Source organism: Heptranchias perlo, chromosome 20 (assembly GCF_035084215.1).
Source record: "Heptranchias perlo isolate sHepPer1 chromosome 20, sHepPer1.hap1, whole genome shotgun sequence".
Lineage (NCBI taxonomy): Eukaryota > Metazoa > Chordata > Chondrichthyes > Hexanchiformes > Hexanchidae > Heptranchias > Heptranchias perlo.
This window is the reverse complement of record NC_090344.1, coordinates 19,138,599-19,163,104: the sequence shown is the minus strand read 5'-3', so window position 1 is coordinate 19,163,104 and position 24,506 is coordinate 19,138,599. Positions and strand designations below refer to the sequence as shown.

The window sequence follows — 24,506 nt, the reverse complement described above, 5'->3', positions numbered from 1 at the left end:
CACATTATTACATCTTCAAGAAGTTCAGCTAGTTTTGTTACACTTGACTTACCCTTTACAAATCCATGCCGGCTTCTCTGATCAATTCATATTTATCCAAGTGCTCAGTCACTCTTCCCTAATAGCAGATACTGGTAACTGCCCGACAATAGACGTCAGACTAATAGGTCTATAATTTCCTACTTTATCTCTCCTCCCATTCCTAAATAATGGAATGACATTGGCAATTTTTCAATCCATGGAACAATTCCTGAAACAAGAGAGTTTGAACGATCATGACTGAAACATGTACAATTTCCTCACCTACTCCTTTTAATCCCCTGGGATGGTCACAATCAGGTCCTGGAGATTTGTCTATCTTTAATCTAATTATTTTCTCCAATACCATTATTTTACTTCGATTGAATCCCCTTGATTTATTTCTGGGTTCGATGAGGTCAGGGTATAATTCTCGATTCGAACTTCATACCCCGGAGAAACCCAAATTTAGCCCTCGAATTTTGATCTTGACGTGTGGTTCAAACTTTTGTAAAGAGGGAAAAGAAGTCCACAAATTACTCCACCTGAATCTCAAGCGCTGTCGGAAGAAGTTCAGTTCAAACAATCTGGACTTTAAAGGCACCTCAATGACCAACACTTTCATTGAACGAGCTTTCTTTGCAATTGCATTCCGCCTTGAAACCGCTCTGGGCTGTCATCTCACTGAAGCAGAGTTTGGCCGCTTTGTATCTGTGAGCATGTCGGTGACGAGGTTCGCTCTAATATGGGTCGCTTATAATTTTGAAGATCTCGTCAAGTTCAGGGAAAAGAAACCGAGAATCGAATTGTCCCTGTAAGTGATGAATTGAAGGGATTGGTGCTTCAAGCAGATCAGGAAAATGCGCAGTGCGGTCGATCAGGAGTTCCAAATCCACCCTCTCGCCACTCGGCGATCATATTGACTGAGCTTTATTCTGGCCCAGTGTCAGCGCGCTGAAATCGAGTATTTCACGGCACGTTTCTCTTAACTTCACAGTTGCTGGTTTAAGAGTGAAAACCGGCTCGTTGGATTTTCACTCCCGCAAGCTTCAACCATTCATTGTGGAAAAGTAAACTGACAGGAGACAGCTGTTGTATTAGTCACTGCAGCCTCAAGGTTTAGCTCAGTGAATTACTGGTTTAGAAGGTGGACTCTTCACTTGTCTCGATGGTGCTATTGGTTAGATTGATTCGAGCCCTCATTTTATTTTTCCTGAGGATTCATCGCCTCAAAGTTCCAGGGGTAATGTGTGTTTTGTCTGCAAGAAAATGTACCGTGATCATTGCCGGTTGAGCAGAGCTAATATTCCACCATTTACCATGTGGACTAAAAAAAAACCTTGTGATCGCAAAGCAGGCACATTAAACCTATAAAGGAATGGAACATTGGCTTCACGGAAATCACAATTCATCTTGACTGACAAGGTCCCGAAAGGCTAATTCTCTGTGACATGGAGATTTCTGCAGTGAGCGAGACCACACTGTTTCTATATTCAGCGAATAATTGTCGCACCCTTTATGTTGGAAAAGCAAAACGGTGGGGATTTTTGTCATAGCCCGATGCCTTTCGTGTTGTATCAATTGTCCATCTTTGCATTATTTTCATCTTGATCGCATAACCAGTTAGGTCGTTCTTGTGATAAACGGCGACAATTGCCTGCCTTGATAAATTTAACAACAGCTACACCAGATTCTGGGCATCGTAAACACTAAACTTTTAATCCCACTCTTAAGATACAGTCTGTAAAATGATGAAATTTCATCACATGCAAAGCACAAAAATCAAAGCTTCCTACCACTCGCTGTGTAAACAAGTTTTTACTCATGTCACCTTTGGTTCTTTTGCCAATCACCTTAAATCTATGCCCTTTGGTTCATGTCCCTTCCGCCAATGGGAACAGTTTCACTCTATCTACCCTGTCTAGGCCCTTCATGATTTTGAATATCTCTGTCAAATCTCCTCTCAGCCTTCTCAGTTCCAAGGTGAACAATCCCAGCTTCTTCAGTCTATCCATGTAATTTAAGTCCCTCATCGCTGGAATCATTCTGGTAAATCTCCTTTGCGCCCTCTCAAGGCCTTCACATCCTTCCAAAAGTGCACTGCCCAGAACTGGACCCAATACTCCATTTGTGGCCGAAATAGTATTTTATAAAGGTTCATCATGACTTCCTCTTTATAAAGCCCAGGACCCCGACTGCTTTTTAAACCGCTTTCTCAACCAGCCCTGCCACTTTCAACGATTTGCGCACATATACCCCAAGGTCCCTCTGTTCCTCTCACCCTTTTAGAATTCTGCTCTCTAGTTTATATTGCCTTTCCTCTTTTTTCACATCGAAATGCATCATATCGCATTTTTCCGCGTTAAACTTCATCTGCCACGTGTCCGTCCATGTCACCAGCGTGTCCATATCCTATTCATGTCTATCCACCTCACTGTTCTCTACCCGTCCACGTTTTGTGTCATCTGCAAATATTGATATTGTACCATTTACTCCCAAGCCCAAGTAAATAATATATATCAAGAAAAGACGTTATCGCAGCACCGACCCCTATGGAACACCATTGCCCACCTCCCTCCAGTCCGAAAAACAACCTTTCACCACAATTCTCTGTTTCCTGTCATTTAGCCAGTTCTGTAACCATATTGTTTTTGCCCCCTGTGTTCCATGGGCTGCAATCTTGATCAATAGCCTACCACGTGACACTTGATCAAACGCTTTTTGAAAGTCCATATACACCACGTCAACTGCATTGACCTCATCTACCCTCTCTGTTACCTCATCAAACACTTTATCAAGTTGGTAAAACACGATTTGCTTTTAACAAATCCGTGCTGGCATTCCCTAATCAATCCACACTCGTCCAAATGACTGTTCATTCTGTCCCGGATTATCATTTCCAAAACTTTCCCCATCACCGAGGTTAAACTGACTGACCTATAGTTGCTGGGTTTATCTTTATACCCTTTTTTTGAACAAGGTTGTAACCTTTGCAATTCTCCAGTCCTCTGGCACCATCCTCATATATAAGGATTTCTGGAAGATTATGGCCAGTACCTCTGCAATTTTCCCCTTTACTTCCCTCAGCATCCTAGGTTGCATCACATCCGGACCAGTTGACTTATCTATTTTAAGTACAGCAAGCCTTTCTAGTACCTCTTCTTTCTCATTTTTTAGCCCATCCAGTATCTTAACGATATCTTACTTTACCTAGAATCTGGCAGCATCTTCTTCCTTGGTAAAGACCAATGCAAAGTAATCATTTAGTACCTCTGCCATGCCCACTGCCTCCATGAGTCGATCTCCTTGATGGTCCCGAATCGTCCCCAACCCTCCTCTTACTACCCGTTTACTGTTAACTTGTTTGTAGAAGACTTTTTGATTCCCTTTTATGTTTTCCGCTTTCTTTTGCTCTCTCTTTGCCCCTCTTATTTCCTTTTTCATTTCCCCTCTGATCTTTCTCTATTATCTCTGGTTGGTACTTGTGTTATCAACCTGACACCTGTCATACGCCACTTTTTCCCCCTTCATCTTACTCTCTATCTCTCTTATTATCCAGGGAGCTCTGGCTTTATTTCCACTACCTTTCTACCTCGTTGGAACGTACCTTCTCTCTACCCGAATCATCTTTTTAAAAGCCGCCCACTGTCCAATTATAGTTTTGTCAGACAATGTTAGATTCCAATTTACCGGGGCCAGATCTGTTCTCATCCCACTGAAATTGGCCCTCCTCCAATTGAGTATTTTTACTTAAAGTTGACAGAGTCCATTTCCATAGCTATTCTAATCCTTATGAAACTGATCGCTGCTCCCTAAATGCTCCCCCACTGACACTTGCTCCACTTGGCCCGCCTCATTCATTTGAACCAAGTCCAGCAATGCCTCCTTCCTCAGTGGGCCAGAAACGTACTGGTCGAGAATGTTATCCTGAACACATTTCAAAAATTCTTCCCCTTCTTTGTGCCTTGTATTATTTTTATCTCAGTCTACATGAGGATATTGGAAATCCCCGGTTATTAATACTCTATGGCGTTTGCACCTCTCTGTAATTTCCCTGCAAATTTGTTCCTCGATATCCGTCCCACCAGCTGTTGGCCAATAGAATACACCAAGTAGTGTAATCGCACCTCTATTGTTCCTTAACTCGAACTCAGTACCCAGGAGAAATTCCCTCGTTCCTGAGCACTTTGTATTAAGCAGAAGTTAGCAGCAATCAGTGTTTGTAGTGGGACTGAGAAATGCATGAACAGGCGGCACCCTGTAAAACAGAGCTCCAATATCGGTTTAAATAAAGTCCTGAACTGACAGAGCGGAGGGCAGATGAGGATTGAATTAAATCCAAATTCAATGAATCTAAAAAAGGTTAAAATAAGTGAATCTGTCAGGAGTGGGATTCCTGAGCTTGTGTGTGAGCTGAAACTGGATCGGTCCCGTTCTGTGAAGAAAGAATGGCAGGCGGCTCCCAGACAGGGCTCAGGCCGGGACTGGCAGCTCTCCGCTGGTAACGGCTGGATTGGAGAGCGGGGCTCCTGCGCTGTTGCTGTTGCTGCTTCCGCCTCTTCGAGTCCCTGTGGCGGTCGGTACCGATCTCCCTCCAATGGATCCGGATCCAGCTACTTGCTGTGGACCTCGTGGCGCAACGGCAGCGCGTCTGACTCCAGATCAGAAGGATGCGTGTTCGAATCACGTCGGGGTCATCGCATTTTCGCAACGTTTCAGTGTCACTCTGTTTTATCGCGGGGCAGTCTTTCAGGGGTGGTCCATTCACTGTTTGTAAAATAATATTGATCATAGAATGAACACACCACCGAAGGAGGCCATTCGACCCATCAATTCCTTACCTGCCTTTTGAAAGAACAATCCCATTGGTCCAATTCTCCGTCCCTTTCCCCGTGGCCCTGCATTTTCCCCTTCAAGTATTTATCAAATTCTTTTTGAAAGCCACGATTGAATCTGCTTCCACCACCCTTTCAGGTAGCGCATTCCAGATCATAACTATTCGCTGCGTAAAAAAGATTTTCATCCTGTCGCCTTTGGTTCGTTTGCCAATCACCTCAAATCTGTGTCGTCTTGTTCCCGACATTTCCGTCAATGGGAACAGCTTCTCTTTATTAACTTTATCTAAACCCTTCATGACTTTGAACACTTCTATCAAATCTCCTCTGAACCTTCTCTGTTCTAAGCAGAACAACCCCAGCACGGTGTGAATGCGGTCAATTTGCTCCAATTTATTTATTTGGGCATTAAACAAAACGTGAAAGACTGGCAAGGCGATTTGCGAACAAAGCTCGTTGCTTTAAGACAATAAATCTAATCGCTGCGTGGGCGCTGGGTTCCAATCCGACTACTGATAGAATTTCTGGCAATGTTCATTTTGACCTGTTCGCAGAAAACCCGCTTGTAGTGCGATGGAGCAGATGATGTGAAAAAAGCTGAAAGTGAAAGTGCAGATATTAGTTTGATCACAGTGACTGGACAGGTTTCCACAGGGAAGGGCCTCAAACACTTAAGATTCTTTCCAGCAGAGTGGGACAGGTGATCAAAGTGACCGGACTCTCGCGGCGCAATCAGTCAGTGCGCGGTCCTTATATAACAGTACATGATCGGGAAATGGAGAGATTGTTAATTCGAGTCTCAGCTAAGTCAAACAATCCTTTTGCTTGTGAACATTTCGACCAGAGTTGAAGGTACAATTGGTGTGCTCCAAAATGCATCTACTTATATGAATTGACATGTGGTTCCTCGGGACTACTCTGTTGCAAAGTTTAGTATTTTTTTATTCGTTCATGGGATGTGGGCGTCGCTGGCGAGTCCGGCATTTATTGCCAATTCCTAATTGCCCTTGAGAAGGCGGTGGTGAGCCGCCTTCTTGAACCGCTGCAGTCCGTGTTGTGACGGGTCTCCCACAGTGCTGTTAGGAAGGGAGTTCCAGGATTTTGACCCAGCAACGATGAAGGAACGGCGATATATTTCCAAGTCGTGATGGTGTGTGACTTGGAGGGGAACGTGCAGGTGGTGTTGTTCCCATGTGCCTGCTGCTGTAGTCCTTCTAGGTGGTAGAGGTCGCGGGTTTGGGAGGTGCTGTCGAAGAAGCCTTGGCGAGTTGATGCAGTGCATCCTGTGGATGGAACACACTGCAGCCACAGTGCGCCGGTGGTGAAGGCAGTGAATGTTAAGTGTGGTGGATGGGGTGCCAATCAAGCGGGCTGCTTTATCTTGGATGGTGTCGAGCTTCTTGAGTGTTGTTGGAGCTGCACTCATCCAAGCAAGTGGAGAGTAGTCCATCACACTCCTGACTTGTGCCTTGTAGATGGTGGAAAGGCTTTGGGAAGTCAGGAGGTGAGTCACTCGCCACAGAATACCCAGCCTCTGACCTGCTCTCGTAGCCACAGTATTTATATGGCTGGTCCAGTTAAGTTTCTGGTCAATGGTGACCCCCAGAATGTTGATGGTGGGGGATTCGGCGATGGTAATGCCGTTGAATGTCAAGGGGAGGTGCTTAGACTCTCTCTTGTTGGAGATGGTCATTGCCTGGCATTTGTCTGGCGCGAATGTTACTTGCCAGTTTTGAGCCCAAGCCTGGATGTTGTCCAGGTCTTGCTGCATGCGGGAACGGACTGCTTCATTATTTGAGGGGTTGCAAATGGAAGTGAACACTGTGCAATCATCAGCGAACATCCCCATTTCTGACCTTATGATGGCGGGAAGGTCATTGATGTTGCAGCTGAAGATGGTTGGCCCTCGGACACTGCCTTGAGGAACTCCTGCAGCAATGTCCTGGGGCTGAGATGATTGTCCTCCAAAAACCACTACCATCTTCCTTTGCGTTAGGTATGACTCCAGCCACTGGAGAGTTTTCCCCCTGATTCCCATTGACTTCAATTTTACTCGGGCTCCTTGGTGCCACACTCGGTCAAATGCCGCCGTGATGTCAAGGGCAGTCACTCTCACCTCACCTCTGGAATTCAGCTCTTTTGTCCATGTTTGGGCCAAGGCTGTAATGAGGTCTGGAGCCGAGTGGTCCTGGCGGAACCCAAACTGAGCATCGGTGAGCAGGTTATTGGTGAGTAATTGCCGCTTGATAGCACTGTCGACTACACATTCCATCACTTTGCTGATGATTGAGAGTAGACTGATGGGGCGGTAATTGACCGGATTGGATTTGTCCTGCTTTTTGTGGACAGGACATACCTGGGCAATTTTCCACATTGTCGGTTAGATGCCAGTGTTGTAGCTGTACTGGAACAGCTAGTTCTGGAGCACAAATCTTCAGCACGACAGCTGGGATGTTGTCGGGGCCCATAGCCTTTGCTGTATCCAGTGCACTCAGCCGTTTCTTGATATCACGTGGAGTGAATCGAATTGGCTGAAGACTGGCTTCCGTGAAGGTGTGGATATCGGGAGGAGGCCGAGATGGATCAACCACTTGACACTTCTGGCTGAAGATGGTTGCAAATGCTTCAGCCTTGTCTTTTGCACTCACGTGCTGGACTCCGCCATCATTGAGGATGGGGATGTTTGCAGAGCCTCCTCCTCCCGTTAGTTGTTTAATTGTCCACCACCATTCACGACTGGATGTGGCAGGACTGCAGAGCTTTGATCTGATCCGTTGGTTGTGGAATCGCTTCGCTCTGTCTATAGCATGTTGCTTCCGCTGTTTAGCACGTATGTAGTCCTGAGTTGTAGCTTCACCAAGTTGGCACCTCATTTTTAGGTACGCCTGGTGCTGCTCTTGGCATGCTCTTCTACACTCCTCATTGAACCAAGGTTGATCTCCTGGCATGTTGGTAATGATAGAGTGAGGAATATGCCGAGCCATGAGGTTAGAGATTGTGCTGGAATACAAATCTGCTGCTGCGGATGGCCCACAGCGCCTCATGGATGCTCAGCTTTGAGCTGCCAGATCTGTTCTGAATCTATCCCATTTAGCACGGTGGTAGTGCCACACAACATGTTGGATGGTCTCCTCAGTTCGAAGACGGGACTTGGTCTCCACAAGGACTGTGCGGTGGTCACTCCTACCAATACTGTCATGGACAGATGCATTTGCGACAGGTGGATTGGTGAGGACGAAGTCAAGTAAGTTGTTTACAGGAGGGAGGCTGCGGTTTTGGAGACTCAAACTATGATTTTGATCCATCTATAAATCTTGGGATCAAACTGGAGCTTCAAACCAGCACCTTTGACCGCTCAGCCAGGATACTTTCCATCCTGCACTGCAGGAGTAGTTTTACAAGAATAGAATTACAGCAAACAAGAATTCTACTCCTCAAGCACCAATGCTCGCACGGCAGCAGGATGCATGTGTCCAGTTAGAAACCTGTCTGAAGGAACATGCAGTCTGATCGAGCCAGAAGTCCAGCAGATTGACTTTCGGTCTGAGCAGAGGATGAGTCTCCTCCTTGAGAGTGTTTCGCCAATCCAGCTCAGAGTGGATTTAGAATAATAAATTCGGGTGTGACTGGAGCCACTTGTGTAAGATGAAGTGTCGGGGGCAGTTTCACATCCTTGACGGACATTAATGATCCTGTTGCGGTTTTGCTGCAAAATTTCACTTCCCAGCTCCCGAAACTAAAATTCAACTCTGGTGGGACTCGAACCCACAACCTTTGAATATCTCCTCCAATTATTAAGTAGAAGTCCAACACGCTATCCATTGCGCCACAGAGTCGGTTATGCATTATGTGGGAGAGCGGGGATCCTGTGCTGTGGTTGAGGCGGTCATGCTGCTCCTCCTTCCGCCTCTCACATTCCCAGAGCCGCGGCGGCAGTCTGCACGGATCACCCTCCAATGGATCCGGCTCCAGCCGCTTGTTGTGGTCCTGGTGCAAGAACAGTCGCGTCTGACTCCAAATCAGAAGGCTGCGTGTTTTGAACCAGTTTGAAATCACATCATTTTCACTGTGGCTCAGGGTCCTGCTGATAGATTTTGGATCAGGACAGTGTTTTAGTGATGGGATGTTCAGTGTTTGTGCAACAATATCAAAATTAAGTTTGAGACATTAATGAGCTTTTTTTCTGTTACTTTCTATTTACACCCTCTCCAGTTTTATGTAGAAACAGATAACAATGTTTAAGTGATGTGGTGTGCAGCGTTTGTGGAATCAGTGTAATTAAATTTGATACTTTCATCTATTCTTTCTCTAACCCAGACTCTGATCATTAGATTTGTAGCTTCACCCTGTTTAGAATAGGTTACTCAGTGATATAAATAAAAAAGTTACAACCCCGAAACCTCAGCGGGTATATTTGTTCCAATGCTTTGTGATGGTCTCGATTTTCATTCAAATTTTCAATCAGCAAATCCCAACGGGTGCTTTGGAATTGACAAACTAATTTATTATTTGGCTGGTTCCTGGAAATTATCCAGTGGGGATTTCCTTACCTGTACAGATATAGAAATAAATACATTCCATCATTTCACAAATGACAGTTGTGTAAATAAATATATCTCGATATCCAACATGGGAAAGCAGCTCTTCATGTTCTTAAACAAATTTCCTCATTTTATTTTATTAATCCACTTACGTTTCAATGTAGAACATATATTCAGAGTATCCCTCTAAACTTAAAGAATGGTAAAATAATTGCAGGTTTTACAAACACATAACATGCGATCGTATAAGTAAGATTAAGGCCGACTTTGTGAAATTTGTATTCTAATTGTCTTTATGATGGTGCGAAAAATATTTCTAGATGTCCGTCCCCAACTTAACAGAGAACCTAAGATGAAAACCAAAAGGATTTTTCAAAAACTATTTGGAGCGATTTGATCAGTTCCACTTCTCCTTTCTTTAATTGTTACCTTTTGATAATTGTTCATCTTGATCCGTTTGCTTCATTTTTTTCAGTCATTTATGGTGAATTTCTATCCGTTAACGATCTTAAATATGTGATTTGTTTGTTCCCTCCATCTTGACTTGTGATTTGTTGACCTTCAGGTAAAAGTCTGAAGCAGAAATGTGTTTATATTCAGGAGTGACTCTGAAGTGTGAGACCGAGAGGTGATGCCGGATGTGTGACCGGGAGAACAACTGCTGGAGGCACCCCGTGTGGCATTGCACATGGTAAGTCGGATGACAATGTTTTATATTGACTGAACGGCTATGTGTATAACACATAACGGATTTTACTGCTGCTTTAACTCCACAAAGTATAATCACCATAAATGATCAAAGTCTCAGATCAGTTAGAATTGAATTGCTGTTGGTGAGGGGAGTTTGTACATTGGAAGGAGTTTATACAATTACAGCTCCAGGTGAACCTGCAAACCTCCCTCGACTGTCGGTGACGTCACCATGAGACGTCTACGTTCCTTTGCGCTTCTGGACTTCTGAAGTGTGATTGAACCTTCCCAAAAGTTTCCTATAATTCGTAAGGAAGGAAGGTATCAGTGTAAATGGGAGATCGAAACGTGGATGTTTCATTGGGTACCATGGGAACCGGATACACAGCTCATTCCAGTTATTTGTCCAGCAGGAAACATAAATCATTCTCTTCAACTGTACTCGCCCGAAGGAAAAGGAAACAAACAAAACTGCTCAGTTCTTTGTTTAAGCTTCTTCTGCTGGTTAAGGTTCACTCACCGAGAAAGTGAGAGAGAGAGAGACTGAGAGATTGGATTGGCTTTTTCACTTTGTAATCGATTATACTTTGTACTTATTGCAAGAGACGGTTCCATTCCAATTGTCATGTGCCTGATATTCTCATTAATACTAAGATGTGTTCAAAATGAGTTTCTACTAATTTTACAAAAGCTGAACAGCGAAAACTGCTCTGAAACGAGTATCGCTTCGCAACTTTTAATGGAGATGGGTTGCTGGTTGTAACTAAAGTAGTTTGTAAAATCAGCCCTCTGGAACAGTATCCTCGAAACGTGTTTCGGAGACATTGTATGACAGGTCCGTCTGTACAATGAAGGAGCACTTCCGCACTGCAGTTCTGGAATCCTTTCCTTGTTGACTCCGAAACGAATACAAATATTATTTTTTTAAATGTTATTTCGTTGCTTAACTCATAAATTGGGCAAATATCACATCGGAGGCATAAGTCAATAAAGGACCCGACGAAACAGGCACTTTGAGCAGCGAAGCCACGGAACCAAATCAAGCTGCAAAATCACCATCTCCTCTCACTGATACCTGTCAGATACTCGCCACTGTGTGTTGGAGTTTGAGGCCGTTTGTTTCGTTTCTATTTCTCTTGTCTGTTTCGCTGTGTTCATCTCTGTGTCAACCTGTCGGTAGATTTAATGAAAAATTAAATAAAATACACTAACGGTCATCACATGGGCCAGTGGCGCAATGGATAACGCGTCTGACTACGAATCAGAAGATTGTAGGTTCGACTCCTACCTGGCTCGGGTTCATGCAATTTTATCTCTGACACTGGGGAACGAAGAATCAAATTTCGCAATAAGATATTGTTTGTGGTGAAGCATCAAAGAAAACATTCCATCTTGAAAGATTTAGGTTCAATTACAAAAATAAACTGTGACCACAACGTTTTCCAACAAGCCGCCTTTCAGTTTGATGTCAGACACACGAACATTGCAGCACGAGGTGGAGACACCGCGCTGATGATCTTCAGGTGTCCACGGGCCGTTCAGACACTTCGTGTGACACAAGAGCTTTCCAATCCCCGCTCGCTCCTGGACGCCGAGACGTTCGTTAAAAGCAGCATGCACCGGCAGGACCGCTATTCCGCTCCCTTTGCCGGTCTGCAGGAAATCCGATGCTGAAAATACAAAGTAGGACGTACAGTATCTGGAAAACAGTTAAACTTTCAGTGTTCAGACTTTGGTGAGAACTATAAACAGGACTTTGGATACATATAAACTGGGTGTGGAGTAGGAATGAGCTGTTCTTTTATAAACTGTGGGAGTGTAGGTATGAGTGTGATGTTTATATATGAACTGTGGGTGTATATATATGAGTGCGATGTTTATATATGAACTATGGGTGAGTATATATGAGTGCGATGTTTATATATGAACTATGGGTGAGTATATATGAGTGCGATGTTTATTTATGAATTATGGGTGAGTATATATGAGTGTGATGTTTATATATGAACTATGGGTGAGTGTATATGAGTGCGATGTTTATATATGAACTATGGGTGAGTATATATGAGTGCGATGTTTATATATGAACTATGGGTGAGTATATATGAGTGCGATGTTTATTTATGAACTATGGGTGAGTATATATGAGTGTGATGTTTATATATGAACTATGGGTGAGTGTATATGAGTGCGATGTTTATATATGAACTATGGGTGAGTATATATGAGTGCGATGTTTATATATGAACGGTGGGTCAGTATATCTGAGTGCGATGTTTAGAAATGAACGATGGGTGTGTATATATGAGTGCGATGTTTATATATGAACTGTGGGTGTGCATATATGAGTGCGATGCTTATACATGAAGTGCGGAATGACCGGGAGGGGCCATTCCCCCTGGGGTTTTATGTTCTTCCAACATAAGGACACAAAGATCAATTAACAGTGGGGTGGAAATAGTTCATTTGGGAGGGCGTTTGACTGAAGGTCCAAAGATCTCGGGTTTCGGCAGTTTGAGTTATTTAATTTCTGCTTCTTTCAATCCTAGAATGGTTACAGCACAGAAGGAGGCCATTCGGCCCATCGAGTCCATGCCGGAACTCTGCTAGAGCAATCCAGCTCGTCACACTCCCACGCAGTTTACCCGTAGCCCTGCATTTTTTCCCTTCAAGTACTTATCCAATTCCCTTTTGAAAGCCACGATTGAATCTGCCTCCAGCACTCACTCAGGCAGTGAATTCCAGATCTTAACCACTCGCTGTGTAAAAGCGTTTTTCCTCATGTCGACTTTCATTCTTTTGCAATCACCATAAATCTTTGTCCTCTGGTTCTTGACCCTTCCGCCTATGGGAGCAGTTTCTCTCTATCTGCTCTGTCTGGACCCTTCATGATTTTAAATACATCGATGAAATCTCCTCTCAACATTCTCTGCTCGAAGGACAACAACCCCAGCTTCTCCAGTCTATCCACGTAACTGAAGTCCTTCATCCCTGGAACAATTCTAATAAATCTTTTCTGCACCCTCTCTAAGGCCTTCACAACCGTCCCAAAGTGCGGTGCCCACAACTGGACACAATACTGCAGTTGTGGCCGAACCAGTGTTTTATAAAAGCAGTGTTTTGTTCTCTTTGCCTCAATTTGTGAAGCACAGGATCCCATGTGCTTTTTAAAACCGTTTTCTCAATCTGCGCTGCCACTTTTAAAGATTTGATCACACATACCCCCAGATTTCTCGGTTCCTCCAGCTCCTTTAGAATTAAGCCCTTTAGTTTAATTCGCCTCTCCTCGTTTTTCCTACCAAAATGTATCGCTTCGTTTTTCTCCGCGTTAAATTTGATCTGCCATGTGTTCGCCCATTCCACCAGCCTGTCTTGTCCTATCACTATCCTCTTCACTGTTCATTACACTTCCAAGCTTTGTGTCATCGGCAAATTTTGAAATTGTGCCCTTTACACCAAAGTCCAATTCATTATATATATCTAGAAAAGCAGTGATCCGAGTACCGACCCGTGGGGAACACGACTGTACACCTCCCTCCAGTCTGATAAACAACCATTCACCACTGCTCTCTGTTTCCAGTGACTTAGCCAATTTCGTACTTCCACTGCCCCTTTTATTCCATGGGCATCAACTTTGATGACAAGCCTATTATGCAACACTTTATCAAACGGCTTTTGGTAGTCCAGATATACCATGTCAACCACATTGTCCTCATCGAATCTCTCTTACCTCAACAAAAAACTCAATCAAGTTCGTTAAACACGATTTGCCTTCAACAAATTCGTGCTGCTTTCCTTAATTAATCCACACTTGTCCAAGTGACGATTAACTTTGTCTCGGATTATCGTTTCTAAAAGTTTCCCCTTCACCGAGGTTAAACTGACTGACCTGTAATTCCCGAGTTTATCCATACACACCTTTTTGAACAAGGGCGCAATATTTGCAATTCTCCAGTCCTCTGGCACCACCCCCGTAACTAAGGATGATTGGAAGATTATGGCCAGTACCTCCACAATTTCCACCCCTAATTCCCTCAGCAAACTAGGATGCATCCCATCCGGACGGGGTGACTGATCGACTTTAAATACAGCTGGCCTTCCTCATACCTCCTCTTTATCAATTTATAGCCCATCTCAACTGCTTCTTTCACTGTAACTTGGCAGCATCTTCTTCCTTGATAAAGACAAATGCAACGTACTCATTTGGTCCCTAATCGGTCCCACCCCTCCTCTTCCTACCCGTTTACTGTTCATGTGCCAAAAAGAAGACTTTTGGATGCCCTTTTATGTTAGCCGCCAGTCTATACTCAGATTCTCTCCATGCCCCTTTTTTCCCTTTTCACTTCCCCTCTGAACTCTCTGCATTCAGCCCGGTTCTCAATTGTATTATCAACCTGGCATCTGTCCTACGCCTCTTTTTTTCTGTTTCACTTTACTCTCTATCTCTTTCGTCATCCAGAGAGCTCTGGCTTTATTTGCCCTACTTTCCACCCTCGTTGGAATGTATCTAGACTGTACCTGAACCATCAGTTCTTTAAAGGCCGCCCATTGTTCAATTACAGTTTTCCATGTCAATCTTTGATTCCAATTTACCCTGGCCAGATGCGTTCTCAACCCACTGAAATTGGCCCTCCTCAATTAACTAATTTTACTCCAGATTGTTCCTTCTTCTTTTCCATAAACCTTATGGATTCTAAACCTTATGACACTATGATCGCTGTTCCCTTAATGTTCCCCCATTGACATTTGCTCCACTTGGCCCACCTCATTCCCCAGAACCAGATTTGGGTCGATTCTTGCGTTCATTTACAGTGAAATTTTAAATCCGCCACTGGAGGATTGGGGATGGAATAGAAAGGAATCAAGTTTGGGATAAAGTTCGATCATATTCCTTTAGCTTTTATTTTTCTATTCCCCTCTGCCTTTTTCTCTTGGTTTTGTCTCCCCCGGTTCCAGGTGACCATTTGATTTGATGCATTTGTCCTAAATTGTTGCCTTTTCCAGATATAGGGGCGGTCAGTCCCCCTCTGTCTGTCTGTTACTGCTTCTGACCATTAATGGGAACAGGCCGCGAGTTAAACGTTTATCTGCAAACCAGAGGAAGACAAGTCAAAAGAAGGATCTGTTTTTTTCCGCTCCAGGGGCAAAGATGCAATGGATGTAAACCAGAAAATTCCCTTGACTCGGAGTGTGGATTTGCTTGTAAATGTTGGATTTTAAGAGTTGCAAAAAACGGATACAAATACAGTGAGCTTCTGATGGCCCGTACGGGGATCAAACCCGCGATTATGACTAACCAGGTGAGCTAACGACCCTTTCTAATACTCCGTTATTGATTTGAATTATGTTTTGTACCTGTACGCTCGTTGGCAGTGGTTTATGTCATGGACCCTAAAATTTGTCTACTCCTCCACAATTCCTAGCTTCTCGCCATTTAGAAAATACTCTGATCTATCTTTCTTAGGACCAAAGTGGATGACCTCGCACTTTCCCACATTGAACTCTATTTGCTGCAGTTTGGCCCACTCTCTTAATCTATCAACGTCACTTTTCAACTTCCTGCATCCATCCACATTGCTCATTGTGTCACAGGAAAGCTGCGTGTTCAAATCACGCGGGGCTAACAGTTGCTTTTAGAGCTGATCGGATTCTGGATGTCCTAGAATGAATGTTTTATTTGCTCATTCTAATTATACAGAACCCTGCTCTGATGTCTGTCTCCCGAGTTCCCCAGTTTCAGGGAGGTTTTTCTTTCTGCCCTCGACTGTTGCATAGAGTCTACAGCACCGAAACAGGCCATTCGGCCCAACTTGTCAATGCTGGCGTTTATGCACCACACGAGCCTTCTCTCACCCTTCCACATCTAACCCGATCAGCATATCCTTCTAATCCTTTCTCCTTCGTGTGTTTAACTAGTTTTCTTTTAAATATATCTGTGCTGTTTGCCTCAACTACTCTTTGTGCTAGCGTGCTCCACATTCCGACCACACTCTGGGTAAAGAAGTTCATCCTGAATTCCCCATTGGATTTATTAGTGACTATCTTATACTTATGATCACTAGTTTTGGACAACCCCACAAGGCAAGTGGAAAGATTTTATCTCCGTCTGCCCCATCAAACCCATTCATTATCTTCATTACTTCTATCAGGTCACACCTCGGCCTTCTCTTTTCTAGTAAAAAGAGTCTTAGTCCGTTCAGCTTTTCCTGATAAGTATATCCTCTCAGTCCTGGTATCATCCTTGTGAATCTTATTGCACCTTCCCCAATGCCTCTGTATCCTTCTTATAACGTGGAGACCAGTACTGTGCCCAATACTCCAAATGTTGTCTAAACTAGGTTCTCTACTAGTTTAATATAACTTCTCAGTTTTTCAATACTATCCCTCTAGAAATGAACCCCAGTGCTTAGTTTGCTTTCTCATAGCCTTATTAACCTGTGTCGTGACTTTTAATGATTTGTCCATCTGTACCCATCAATCCCTTTGCTCCTCTCCTCCATGTAGACTCTTATTATCCAGCAGTATGTGGCCTACTTATTCTTCCTACCAAAATACACCCCCTCACACTTATCTATATTGAAATTAATCTGCCATTTACACGCCCATTCTGTAAGTTCACTAATGTCTTCCTGTATTTTTCGCATTTTGCGTTTGTATTAACTACAGCTCCCAATTCGATGTCGTCCGCAAATTTTGAAATTCTACTTCCGATTTCCGTGTCCAAATCATTAATGTAAATTTTGAACAACAGTGGTCCCAACACCGATAAATTGTGAATAACAATGGTCCCAGTCCAGTTAAATTGTGAACAAAAACGGCCCCAGCACCGATAAACTGTGAGCAAAAACGATCCCAGCACCGATAAATTGTGAACAACAGTGGTCCCAGCAACGATAAATTGTCATCAGCAGTGGTCCCAGCATCGATAAACTGTGAACAATAGTGGTCCCAGGGCTTTTAACCTTTTCAACTGCAGTTGAAACTTTTGCATAAAATGAAAAGAAGTCTCCAAATCGCCCCACGTGAATCTCAAACGCTTTGGGAAGAAGTTCAGTGCAAACAATCAGAACTTTAAAGGCACCTCAGTGACCTGCACTTGCTTTGAATGAGTTTTGTTCGCCATTACATTTGATCGTGAAACTGCTCTCGGCTTTCATCTCACTGAAGCAGAGAATGGCCGCTTTGTATCTGTCAGCGTGTAAGTGACGAGGTTGGGCTGAGCACGAGTCTTATCCAATTTTTGAAATATCACCAAGCGCCGGGGAAAAGAAACTTAGAGTCGAACTGTCCCTGTTAGTAATGAGTTGAAGGGAATATCGATCCAAGCAGATCTGGACAGCGCGCAGTGCAGCCGCACAGGAGTTCCAAATCCACCGTCCAGCCACTCGGCAATCACAAATTTTAACTGAACTTTGCTCTGGCCCAGAGTCACCCGCTGAAATCCAGTCTTTCTCGGGCACATTTTTTTCTCAACATCATAACCACTGGTTTAAAAGAGAAAACTGCCGTCCGTTTCACTGTAAGTGCAAGAGACAACTTTGCAGACACCGCGTAGTGTTAGACACCGGCTCGTTGGACTTGCTCATTTCAACTCATCTCATTTCCAGCAAACCTACGAGAGCAGGTCAGAGGCTGGGTATTCTGCAGCGAGTGACTCACCCCCTGACGCCCCAAAGCCTTTCCACCATCTACAAGGCACAAGTCAGAAGTGTGATGGAATACTCTCCACTTGCCTGGATGAGTGCAGCTCCAACAACACTCAAAAAGCTCGACACCATCCAAGATAAAGCAGCCCGCTTGATTGGCACCCCATCCACCACCCTAAACATTCACTCCCTTCACCACCGGCGCACTGTGGCTGCAGTGTGTACCATCCACAGGATGCACTGCAGCAACTCGCCAAGGCTTCTTCGAAAGCACCTCCCAAATCCGCGACCTCTACCACCTCGAAGGACAAGAGCAACAGGCACATGGGAACAATACCACCTGCACGTTCCCCTCCAAGTCACACACAATCCCGACTTGGAAATATATCGACGTTCCTTCATCGTCGCTGGGTCAAAATCCTGGAACTCCCTTCCTAACAGCACTGTGGGAGAACCGTCACCACACGGACTGCAGCGGTTCAAGAAGGCGGCTCACCACCACCTTCTCAAGGGCAATTACGGATGGGCAATAAACGCCAGCCTCGCCAGCGACGCCCACATCCCATGAACGAATAAAAAAAACCTGAACATTACTAAAATAGAGGATGGTGAATCACAGCTCGAAAAATCAATGCTGTCTATCACTGGGTGACTGAGTCTTCCAACATACAGGCATTTAGGGGAAAGGGGAGTTTGAAGTTCAGAAATAAGACAGCACAGATTTTCACTCGTGCAAACTGCACACCCTTTATTTTGGAACATTAAACTGATGGTCAGACAGCTGTTACATTGATAACTGCAATCTGAAGCTTTCGCTCGGTGAATTAATGGTTCAGTGCGCAAAACGTCGTGTTTCAGTAGCGCAATTGGTTCCTGTTAAATAATAATGGTTGGTGGTTTAATTCCAGTCACAGGGGGTAACTGTTACCTTAACATTCGTTGTCTCGCATTGCTGGGTTTCTAAAGTGCTGCTACCAGCTGAGCACGGCTGATATTACAACATTAAGCCTGCGGTCGGAGAGCAGGCACACGAACAATAAATATAAAATCCGAGATTGGCTTAAAGGTGATCAGAATTCTTCTTGACAGACCAGGTCCGAAGAGGAGACTCACTGTTTGCCGGAGAGCTGTCTCGCTGTGACGTGGATATTTCTGCAGTGATGCGAGATGCAAACTGTTTCCTATTTTTCCGCAATGAATGTCACTCCTCTGACTTTGGAAAAGTAAAATGGTATTCACATTCCGACAGGTTTCAGTTGATTTGTGAGGGATCATTAAAGGATCCTGCAGCGCTGCCTCCGTTAACAACAGCAGTTCTAAGCCGCATCTCAGATGCAGCAACAATCCCATCAGTTTTTTGTTGTTCCCCAGCTACCGGAGTGAGTGAGGCCGTGACAGCAGCACCATTCAGGCCGCCTGTCCGGCCCTGCTCTCTCAAATCACCCGCTGCCGAGGGAAAGCAGCGAATGCAGTCTCAGACCGAGCATTATTGCCCCTCCCTGGGAAAGTGGATACCACGGCCCGACCAAACGTCCCCATACACCGAGCACAAGCAGAGGAAACTCCGGGGAGTTTATATTCTGATCACTCGGCCTTCCAGCAGGAGTTAGCGAGAACCAGAGAGTGTGAAACTGCCATTGGGCCTCACTGAGAAAATCGGGGTCAGTGAACTCGAGATTCTGGAGTCAGGATGAGCCAGCGGTTGAGGGCGCTGTATTCAGATCGCAGTTTCGCCTGGTGGTGTGGTTTTGAATCCTCAATCTTCACATTCAGTCCTTTGCTTGGACGAAATTCTTTCTTGTGCCTTCGGCTGGAGGTGATTTTTCTGCCCAGTTGATTTGCTGCTTCCAGAAAACTAACCCGACATCCGTCCACGGCAGGTTTGTTTTTATTGGTTGTAAGAATGTGTAGTGTTTGGGGTCAGCAGAACACGGCCCGTGGAATCAATCCATTGTGGCATTGACCAGTTGTTCCAATACCTTTGCCACGAGCCTCATCTGGCGAAATGGGAATCCAGATGTGGCTAATTGCAATTGCGATTATTAAATAAAAATGAGTCATGGACACAGTCTTTCGGCCGATGATCTCAATACTCATATTCGCATGTGGACTTTAAATATTTTGTGTGTTGTTGATAAAATGGTGAAAAGCAGAGTGTGCGAATGTTTTTGATCGTTGTGAGGGCTTTACTTCCTTGGTTACTGAATGGTGGTAGATGCTTGTTATGAAATATACACATGTGAAGTACATCTCACTATATATTGTGCGTGTGTAAGATGTTTTCTGCTAAAATTCGTACATGTGACTTAAACAATGCCACCATAGCCACACTTACGGCTAGTCAGCAATTCCTTTTGGACAACACTGACATAGAGCATGGCCGAGTGCACTGAGCACGGACATTGATGCTTCAGGACTGTCAGGGTGGAATTCCATTTTCGTCTCGAACATACTTACCAAAGCAACGGAAAGATTGGCGGCTGCTGTTGCATAAACATCACGGTCAAACAAACACACACTCTTTGTATATACTCACTTGAGGTTGTACAAGAGTGGGGGCACTAGTTAATGTACTTTAACTGAGGCGACACTAGTTGGGGTTGTATGATAGAGTGGAGCAGACGTTGCCCTTCTGTATTACCAAGGTGGGGGATTTAACAAAGGCTGCACCAGATACATTGCATCACAAGCACGGAACATTTTTAACCAAGTCCCAAAATACCGCCTTTAAATGAGAACGGATGACAATTCAACACAGGGAAAACACAACAAACTCATTAAAGTTTGGACAGTCACTTGGTAACCAAGGTGGAAAGCCAACAAAGTGGAACATTGTTCAGGGATGTCCTGTTCACAAAAGGCTTGACAAAGCCAATCCGGCAAATTGCCACCCCATCAGTCTACACTCAATCATCATCCAAGTGATGGAAGGTGTCGTCGACAGTGCTATCAAGCGGCACTTACTCACCAATAACCTGCTCACCGATGCTCACCGGACTCAGTGAACTCGGCCATGCTCTATGTCAGTGTTGTCCAAGAGAAATTGCTGACTAGTCGCCCGTGTGGCTATGGTGGCATTGTTTAAGTCACATGCACGAATTTTAGCAGAAAACATCTTGCACTCGCACAATATACAGTGAGATGTACTTCACGTGTGTATATTTCAGTTTGGGTTTTGCCAGGACCACTCGGCTCCAGACCTCATTACAGCCTTGGTCCAAACCTGGACAAAAGAGCTAAATTCCGGAGGTGAGGTGATAGTAACTGCCCTTGACATCAAGGCAGCCATTGACTGATGTGTCTTCAAGGAGCCCTAGGAAATATGAAGTCAATTGGAATCAGGGGGAAAACTCTCCAGTGGCTGGAATCTGACCTGGCACCAAGGAAGATGGGAGTGGTTGTTGGAGGCAAATCATCTCCGCCCCAGGACATCACTGCAGGAGTTCCTCAGGGCGGTGTCCTACGCCCAACCATCTTCACCTGCTTTATCAATAGCCTTCCCTCCATCATAAGGTCAGAAATGGGGATGTTCGCTGATGATTGCACAGTGTCCAATTCCATTCGCAACCCCTCAAAACCTGGACAACATTCAGCCTTGGACTGATGAGTGGAAAGTAACATTCATGTGCCAGGCAATAACCAACTCTAACAAGAGAGAGTCTAACCAACTCCCCTTGACATTCAACGGCAGCACCATCGTCGAATTCCCCACCATCAACAGCCTGGGGGTCACAATTGACCAAAAACTTAACTGGACCAGCTACATAAATACTGTGGCTACAAGAGCAGGTCAGAGGCTGGGTATTGTGCGGCGAGTGACTCATCTCCTGACTGCCCAAAGTCTTTCTGCTATCTACAATGTACAAGTCAGGAGTGTGATGGAATACCCTTCACTTTCCTGGATGTGTGCAGCTCCAGCTTCAATCAAGAAGCTCGACACCATCCAGGACAAAGCAGCCCAATTGATTGGCACCCCATCCACCACCCTAAACATTCACCCCCTCCACCAGCAGCGCACCGTGGATGCAGTGTGTACCATCTACAGGATGCACTGCGGCAATTCGCCAAGGCTTCATCGACAGCACCACCCAAATCCGCGACCTCTATCACCTAGAAAGTCAAGGGCATATGGCACATGGGAACAACACCACCTGCATGTTCCCCTTCAAGTCACAAACTACCATGTCTTTCAAATATATCGCCGTACCTTCATCGTCGCTGGGTCAAAATCCTGGAACTCCCTACCTAATAGCACTGTGGGAGAACCTTCACCACACGGAATTCAGCGGTTCAAGGAGGTGGAATGGCGATTTGAACAACTATTCGTCTTTTTACTGAGTTTAATGAGTTTTGCGAAATTAATACAACAAACTATTTTGTAAAAGTCAATCCCCTGAATGGGACCCGGCCCCGTCTCCCAGCACTGAGAACATTTGAAGACGGCAACTATCTTCCGAGCATTTCGTATAACCGTTTGCACAGCAGAGTTTCCGTAGTGTAGTGGTTATCACGTTCGCCTCACACGCGAAAGGTCCCCGGTTCGAAACCGGGCGGAAACATTTTCAAAACGTCATCCACTAAAAATCAATAAATATGAAAAAACGCAAGATTTCACTCTGCAGTGAAATATGAATAAAATACAGAACCGGTATGTTTTCCTTTCTCTGTCCAGTTCTGCACACACTCAAACATTCCACAGATACCGAAAATATATCTCCCTCACTTCAGTTTCCTGCCCTGCCTGTGCAGAAATCTCCTCTCAAAGCTACTCATTGCGACTGGTTTTTGTTGATTTGTGAGAGATTTTTAAAGGACCCTGAAGAGCTGCCTCAGTTAATAACTATAGTTCTAAACAGCATGGCAACCGCGGCAACAAACACATCCGTTGTTCGAAGTTCGATGTTCCCCAGCTCCCGGATTGAGTGAGGCCACGACAGCAACGACATTCAGGCCGCCTGTCCGGCCCCGCTCCCTCCAATCACAGGTTGCTGGCGGAAGGCCGCAAATACCGCCTCAGACAGCGCAATACTGCCGATCCCTGGTAAACAATATACCACCGAAGCTTTGACAACACATCGCAGGCATCATTTGTCCCGCAAACATAGATGCTTGCCAGCTGTTTCAAAGTTTATTGCCTGAACAAGGATTTGATTTCTGCACACTCAAATCACGAGCCGCTTATAGAAATCTCAGAGTCTACCGACTGAGCGAACCAGGCTCAATGTACGAAAAAGATCCATTGTACAAATTTATGGTAAGACTCTGAATTATCCTTCGTGGACGTCGAACTGAGTTGAAGATCCCTTTTATAAAATTCTCAGTAACGTGTTGAGGAGAATCCTTGTTTCTGTTGAACATGATGTAAGAAACATGGACAGTGAACTCTTGAGTTTACAATTCTTCTTGTTTGTGCCAAATGTCTTCTCATTCGTTAGCACCAATTAAAATAACCCTTTATCCAGTGGCTCAAAAGCTAAACTTGCCCCACACGGGAGCTGGAAAAGGCCTCTCGACCTTTCATGTGTTAACATCTGTAAGCTGAATAATTTCATCCGTTACACAGTGACACCAGGCAGCAGATTTCCCTTCCAAATTTTCCCCACACGAAACTTCCACCCGATGAATATCCGCTTAACGAAAAGAAGAATTGTGTATTTGGTTCTTCAGATTTAAAGATTTCGTACCGGCGCCTTTGCCATATCAGCTGACGCTAATCGCCCCCTCTCCCCCTGTAAACAAGTAAACTCGCACCTACTGTTGTAAGACGGTAGGCCAGAGGAACCCAAGTGCCGACATGGGAACACTAAGAAGCAGATGCGTGACGGAACATACCAGTTGTACCTTGAACTCCGGTCAAAATGTTCGGAGTAAAATGTTCGACTGTTCTCGGTGAGGCTGAAACTCACAACCTGGGCATTTCTGAAGCTGATAAAAGTGCCGCACGCTGACCGCTTGCGCGACAAGAGCTTCGAGATCTTTCTCCGATTTCTCCAAGAAGCCTCCAATCAAGATGCGCTTCGTTAAATATCCGCAGTGGCCTTTAAAAGCCATGGAATCTGAAACAAAACCCCAGAAGATAAGAACTTTTAATTATATTATTATTAACTTAGGGACAATTTTTGATGGTACTTTAAGGAGGATTTGGGGAAAGTGTGAGACGAAACTGAGAAACTCTCCCTGGGATGTCGTTGATTGAAGAGATGGGCGTTATTTCATTTGAAAACCGAGGCTCGGAACTTTCTGATGGAGAAGTGTGACAGAAGATTGTGGTTTGTGGCAGTTGCCGGTGAGATCGAGAGGAGAGGGAGAAAAGTCAAAGTCACAGCTGTGACAGCTCAAGTGCTCCGCTTATCTGTAATATTTAAAAAGTAATGTACACTACGGGGCAAACCGATTTGGTATCGCTTATCAAAAATATTAAAAGACACGGGGTCAAACGCGGATTTGTGAAGAGGGAATGGTTTTAACCCCCAAAGCGAAATCATTCCACATGAATCTGAAGTGTCTTGGGGAAAACGGCATTGCGAACCGTTACGTTCGTGTCATGACTTGAAAGACCCACCAATTACCGACAGTATCTTTGAACGAGTTGTGTCAGCAAAACCGTGATTGAAGCCGCTTTGCGTTTGTCAAACGTGTAGGTGACGATATTGGGATTGATAAAGGTCGATTTCAATTATTTGAAATATCACTATACGTCATGACCCGAAAATCGACTGTAAAATCGAGTTTTTCCTATCAGTCCTGAATTGAAGGGAAAGGCGCACCAATCAGAT

General features: G+C 44.6%; 4 non-coding genes across 4 annotated transcripts; 3 read left to right on the top strand and 1 right to left on the bottom strand.

Annotated features, from left to right (window-relative positions):
- Positions 1-4,643: 4,643 nt before the first annotated feature.
- On the top strand, positions 4,644-4,715 carry trnaw-cca (transfer RNA tryptophan (anticodon CCA)). Its single transcript has one exon. It is a non-coding gene; the product is annotated as a tRNA-Trp (tRNA).
- Positions 4,716-8,597: 3,882 nt separating this feature from the next.
- trnar-ucu (transfer RNA arginine (anticodon UCU)) lies at positions 8,598-8,689 on the bottom strand. Its single transcript is given in 2 exon segments — positions 8,598-8,633; positions 8,653-8,689. It is a non-coding gene; the product is annotated as a tRNA-Arg (tRNA).
- A 2,618-nt stretch (positions 8,690-11,307) lies between these two features.
- Positions 11,308-11,380, top strand: trnar-acg (transfer RNA arginine (anticodon ACG)). Its single transcript has one exon. It is a non-coding gene; the product is annotated as a tRNA-Arg (tRNA).
- A 10,836-nt stretch (positions 11,381-22,216) lies between these two features.
- trnav-cac (transfer RNA valine (anticodon CAC)) lies at positions 22,217-22,289 on the top strand. Its single transcript has one exon. It is a non-coding gene; the product is annotated as a tRNA-Val (tRNA).
- The last annotated feature ends 2,217 nt before the right edge of the window (positions 22,290-24,506 follow it).